At 41.6% G+C, this 6,000-nt stretch overlaps 1 long non-coding RNA gene across 2 annotated transcripts in view; it reads left to right on the top strand.

Moving 5' to 3' along the window:
• Positions 1-286: 286 nt before the first annotated feature.
• Positions 287-6,000, top strand: part of LOC147917445 (uncharacterized) — a 125,249-nt gene continuing 119,535 nt past the window's right edge. For both annotated transcript variants that reach the window (XR_015549761.1, XR_015549760.1), the window contains exon 1: positions 287-519. This is a non-coding gene — a long non-coding RNA (uncharacterized LOC147917445). The remainder of the gene's footprint in view (positions 520-6,000) is intronic.

Below are 6,000 nucleotides of genomic sequence, written 5' to 3'. Positions count from 1 at the left end.
TGGGGCAAACCTCCTATGTGGGTCTTTGAGAAGCACAAGTCTTCTGCAGCTGACAAGCCCTGTTGCCCACAGGTCCACACACACAGTCAACACAGTCCTGCCCCGTGTGAGTGCCCCGACCTCCCCAAGCGGACCCAGTCTCTCCACGGCGGGAGCCCCACACACTCCGCCACCACCCCACACTCTCCACCCGCTCCTTGTGCACACCCTGCCCCGCTCAAGTCAGCTCAGTTGCCAGGCTGCAGAGAATCCAGTCACCAATCTATGCAGGCCCACACGTTGCCTGAGGGCTTGTTGTTGGGTGGGGCCAGTCTCTAGGGTGGGCTACCTGCCCTGGCTGAGCTGGATTAAATCGGTGCTCTAGCGGGTGGAGCAGACCCTGGGCTAGCAGGCCTCAGGGAGAACTCCAATGGCATCTGTGGCAGCACGCTCACACCAGGCCACAACAATGGCCGCCGCCAATGTCCCAGTCCCTGGAGAGGTCTCACCCCTCACGGAGATGCACTCAGGGCCTATTAGGTGAGTCTCTTGTCACCGAAGCACTGTGCACCTTTCTTTCTGGTGATTTTAGGATGCTTTCTGGAACGGGTGAGTTTGTGCGCGGGCCCTTTAAGAGCCAGTTTTAGTTTCTTTGTGAACCGGGTTTTCTGGGGGTGCTCCCCAATGTTTTAGTAGCAGGCACAGTCAGATATTATGCCGCTGGTCTCGATTGTGCTGGGTCCACATAATGCCCACAGCGGGGGCGCTCCCCGGCTCAGGACCCCGCGCCTCCAGGGAGGCTGCGTACCTGTGAGCTGCTCCCGGCGGCCGTGATGCTGGCGGCTTGTGAAGGCGGCGTTTTTCCTCTCCAGAAGGGGGTTTCTGCCTCCTCCACCTCAGTTAGGATTGTCCGTTGTTGCAGGAGTTCCTCTTATCCAGTTTTCAGTTCTGTCTCAGGGGTAATTTTTCCACGAGTAGTTGTAAATTGGCTGTGTCCACGGGAGGAGGTGAGTTCAGAGTCTGCCTACGCCGCCATCTTGTGAGTCTACCCCTTATGCTCTTTTTAAATGTAGTGTTAGAAATCTATTTTTGAGAATCTCCAGAGTACTGGTATACTCTTATACTTTTTCAACCATGGAATCTTAGCTACCTACTCATATCAAAAAAAAATGCTTTCCTATAGTGGAGCTTAAATGCCCTGTTATGCTCAGAGGTCCTTTACTAAGTTAATGCGTACTAAAATTTCATGATCATTTTTTTGCTGGTGTTCTATGTTCTATATACCAATTTACCAAGAAGTTTTTCTTAATTTTATTGAAAATTCAGATTGGCAGGTTTTTTTGCTGTTTACTATATCTTATGAAAGTAAATTGTCATCAAGAGCAAGTTAAAAAATATATGTACTTTTGTTTTACTTTTTCCAGAATAATAATTCTAATAATATTTAGAAGTTTAACACTGATATAATGTCTATATGCCATCTGTTGAAATTTTGTTATATTGATTAGGAAATAATCATCCATACCCATCATCTGGTCAAGCGTTCTATATTCTATTCTCCAAAATACTTACTCCTGTTTTTTTTTTTTTCCTTTTATTCTAACTTAAGTATTATAACCCTAGGCAACATAGGGTTGATATTTTTCTTATATAAGACTCCACCCTCAGCCTCTCTGGTTGCTGTATTTTATTGGAACATGAGATCCTTCACATCATGCAATTTGACCCATGGATCTCTATCACTAAGTCATAGTGGTAAATAGAGGATTACATTTGCCTCTTTAAGAAAAAAAAACTTTCTGGATTTATTGCAATGTTGCTGCACAGTGGCTTGTAGAGACTTGAGTCTATAAGTACCTTTCTGGATCTTCTGTCATATAATATATTTCTTTCAATCATTGGACTCCTCATCTGTTGTTTCTCTTTAAATAGCATGTTTCCATTCAGAGTGTCCAATTGCACAGTTGGATATAGGCAATTTTCTCTCAGCTCCAAATTTAAATTTGACAGGAATATTTTCAACCTTAAGTTTGGGTAAGAAACAACCATTTAATGAGTAGTAAAGATGTATATATTGACATGAAGACAGATTTACTATACATGGTTACATGAGAAAAAACAGATCATTGACTGATATGCTTTAGTTTTTGGAATAGATCAGAAAAAAGGAAAAAAAAAAACTACCACAAGAAAGATGGGTGGAGACAGGGGAGACATGCAGGTATTCAAAGGAAACGTGGACCAGGAATGGCAATGGAAAGCTCGAGAAGCTCAGCAGTTGTGTGGCTCAGTCCCTCTAATGTCCCTTTGCTTTAGTTTGTCCTCCTGCTACGTTCTCCTCTCTTCACCAATTGCTTCTCTCTGCTCACCCATAGATTCCTCTTCCTTGTATTTGGCTTCACATAGCCTTGAATAGCTGCATCTAGTCTTTTCTTTGGTACCCTTTCTACATCGTAATCTTTTTTCTTCCAGTTTCTCTGCTACTGACAGGTTCTTAGTACCCCAAGTCCAAAGTCTGAAGAAAGAATCTGGTGGACCCACCTCATCTTTGCACATTTTACACAAAGAGGTCACAAGGCAACTTACAGATTGAATCTCCTTGGTTCATGTACCCAACCCTTAGTCCAAGCAGCTGTGGCCCAGGGGAGACTCAGTCACGTGGTGAAGAATATGTTTGCTTAGGCATCAGGGAAAGCAGGCAGATGATGATTCCCTTTGAAGGTGGCATGACCTAGGTGGGTATTGATTGATTCTCCTTTGTTCTGTCCATATATACACATTATCAGCCTCACAACAATAAACCCATATATATCCCTGCTCAACAGGATCTACCTCTCACTGAAACGCCCTCTCTTCACCAAAGAGAAAAAGTCTAAGGCTAAAAATGTGATATCAGAGGCAGAGTCACAGGCTAAGTGAATATCTGCTATCAGTCTCTGGCTCCACACTCTCCAAAGGCTGTCCATCTTCTTTTTCTGGCACAATCATCTTATACATTTCCCACAGTTTGTCTAAAGAAGATGTTTAAATTGCAAATCTAACCACTGCTAATATGCCTTTCAAATAAAGCACAATGCCATTTAGAAAATATATAAAGGAAACCTCCTGAATTTCTGTCCCAAAGGTCAGTAACCTGCCTTGTAATGTGAGCCCCCATTTAATACATTAACATTGTTGAATGTCGAGGCACAGTATAAGACTGGTGAATACCATGGGTATCAGATCATTGTCTCTCTTCTGTGACAGTGGAGTCTGTCTTTTGGTCCACAGTGCTAATTCTCCCAAGTTCCACCCTCTTGGGGGATTGATTTCCCCCAAGGGGTCTCTATAGCCAGCAGCGACCTTTGACTACTCAAAGTATCTCTTGTAACCTGGTCAAGAAATTGCTGAGCATATAAGATTTAATAAAGATTTGGGTAAAGATTTGAGTCAATCTTTCAGTGTGGTAAAATATTCATCACATAACCATGTTCATTTGACTATTGAAACGTAACTGAAGCTAAGGGGCCTGGAGTATTATATCTGCAAGTTTCATGTTGCTTAGGGACAACTCAGTCCTCAAAACTCCATCTTTCTAATAATGTAAATAATCCAGGATTCTTAAGAAGAGGGATTTGGACAGACAGCATCAGAGAGCTTTTCTTTGTATTTGACTTTTGCTCCTTGGGTCTCACTATATTGAAGTCTTAGGTCCTAACTGATAAATTTGGAAATACTTATATTTATCAGGGGTGCGTTGGTGGCTGAATTGGTGGGAAAAGAAAGGTTTTCATTCACTGTGCTCCTCCTCCCTAACACAACAGATACATTGGGATAGAAAGGTTTCAAAAAGGCTGGAGTTTTGGGGAGTCTAACCCCTCCCATGAACCTCTTTACCAAGATTATAGCCTTCAACATAACCAGGAATTCAATTTTAACCATTGCAGCAGAAGTAGAAATTTGTTTGAATTCATAATTTGTTTCTAGTGTGAATTTTTAATGATTTCAGAATTTGCCTACAGGCAGAAAATGTTTGCAGTAATAGTCAGAAGCTATCTCTGCCTTTTCTTATCTGCTTTCAGCGGGCAACATGATCTGCAGTTAATCCCTTTCTCACCAGTGCATGCCTTATTCTCTTGGAACTTCTCTAAAACATTAGCTACAAGATCCTTCAGAACCTTACACTCAATGGGCACACGATCCTTACACTATAGGTGGGCAGTTTAATTACTAGTTACTGCACCACATATATCAGCACAGGATTGAGAGGGATATGTCCTGATAGTACACTTCATCACCGAACATAGTCAGCAACTTTTAGTAAATTTCATTTTCTATTTTAGTTAGACTCATTTGGTTGTAAGGATAGAAGCCTACTTAAGTTACTCAAAAATATTAAAGGCGTTTATTATGTTAGCAGATTTTAATTTCAGTCTTTGAACTTAGGCCTAAAAGAACTATAACTGTCTTTATTTTCTAAAAATAACTTAAATTTTGACTCCATGCTGCCTTTCACCTGGGGAAAAGTAAAACTAATATCATGTTTGTAACATCAGTTCTTCCACTTCCCCAAGTTTGTGTCACACAGTCCAGGATCCTCTGTCGTGTCAGATGTTGGAGACAGGGAACCGATCAGGCCCTCAGTCATCAGTCATCTAGTTACCACTGGGATGTCTGCTGTCACTGATGCTTAGATCCCTTCAGATCTTGTCTTTCTGCTGATTGCAAACCACTCTTGGGGCAGGAGACTTTTTGTACCAATGGACCTGTCTGTCAAGACATACTACATAGTTATATCCTCTCTGGTGCTTGCTCTACAAACTTCCTGGCGGCACTGCCTGTTTTTAACACACATGCTCCTCTACTCTTAGGATCCATAGAACTCTCATTTTGGGGCTGAATTCTGTCCCCGCCAATGCATATGTTGAAGTTCTAATCTTTAGTACCTCAGAGTGTAACTATATTTGGAGATAGGGCCTTTATAGAGGTAATTAAAATGAGATCATATGGGTGGGCCCTAATCCAACATGACTGGTGTCCTTGTAAGAGGAGATGAGGACACAGGTATAGAGGGAAGACACTGTGAAGACAGAGAGAGAAGATAGCTATCTACGAGCCAAGGAACAAATTTACTTCTCTCTCTCTCACTTGTACAATCTGGAGTATTAGGAGAGGTAGATTTATTTTACTTTTTTTGGTAAATCCATATTATTTCTCTTTTGTGGCCACGATGCTTCACTCATGCCCATATATTCCTTTCCCCTTAACTCCTCCAACACACTCAGTAAGTTCTCCTAATCTATGGTTTGGGGAACTAAAAACAAAAACAAAAAAACAAATATACCTCTAAGCTATATCTTCCTTCTGCTCTATTGAGACCCATACCTCTCTTGAAGTAATGTGCACTGACCTGTATATTTGCTTGAATAGAGATAAGGGAAAGGGAAACAGACAGAGAGAGAAAAAATACGAACATCTCAAAATATTTCTCCATCTACAACTCGAAGGACACATAGAGGATAAAGCTGCAAACACAAAAATACAGAAAAATTTACAGAAAGTAAAGCAACTCCTCAGCTATCTTTTATAATTACCTATATTGATTTTTTTCTCTGTCTTTATGGTCCACACTCTTTTCTTTACTAATTGGTGCCATTTTCTTTTCCATAATTTTACTCCCTCATAACATAGTCTTTTGCTTAGCCTTCTTTGGCTTCCCTCTGGTTTCTATGTGGTTCTTTTTTCTAAGTAATGGATCTAGCAGTTCTACTCTCACCGTCAACTGTTGTAGCCCTAGAATTTAGATTAGTTGCCCTTGGGTCAAGTATCAATTATGAGAGGATAAGACCCAGTGATACAGACACACCCTTCTGTCACACCACAGTGGCCTAGAAAAGCTGGTGGCAAGGAGATGAGGGTCTGGAAGGGTGCAGTGTGACATGAAGAATAGAGGACGTAAAATTGAGAAGATGGTCCAGAGATGGTGAGAAAATTTCATGGTTGCCCAAGAGTGAAATAGATAAGCAGCTGCCAAGAATGGGA

Source organism: Ceratotherium simum, chromosome 3 (genome assembly GCF_057802395.1).
Source record: "Ceratotherium simum simum isolate JZ-2026a chromosome 3, ASM5780239v1, whole genome shotgun sequence".
NCBI classification, from domain to species: Eukaryota; Metazoa; Chordata; class Mammalia; order Perissodactyla; family Rhinocerotidae; genus Ceratotherium; species Ceratotherium simum.
The sequence above is the reverse complement of the archived record's forward strand: the minus strand, read 5'-3'. Positions and strand labels throughout refer to the sequence as shown.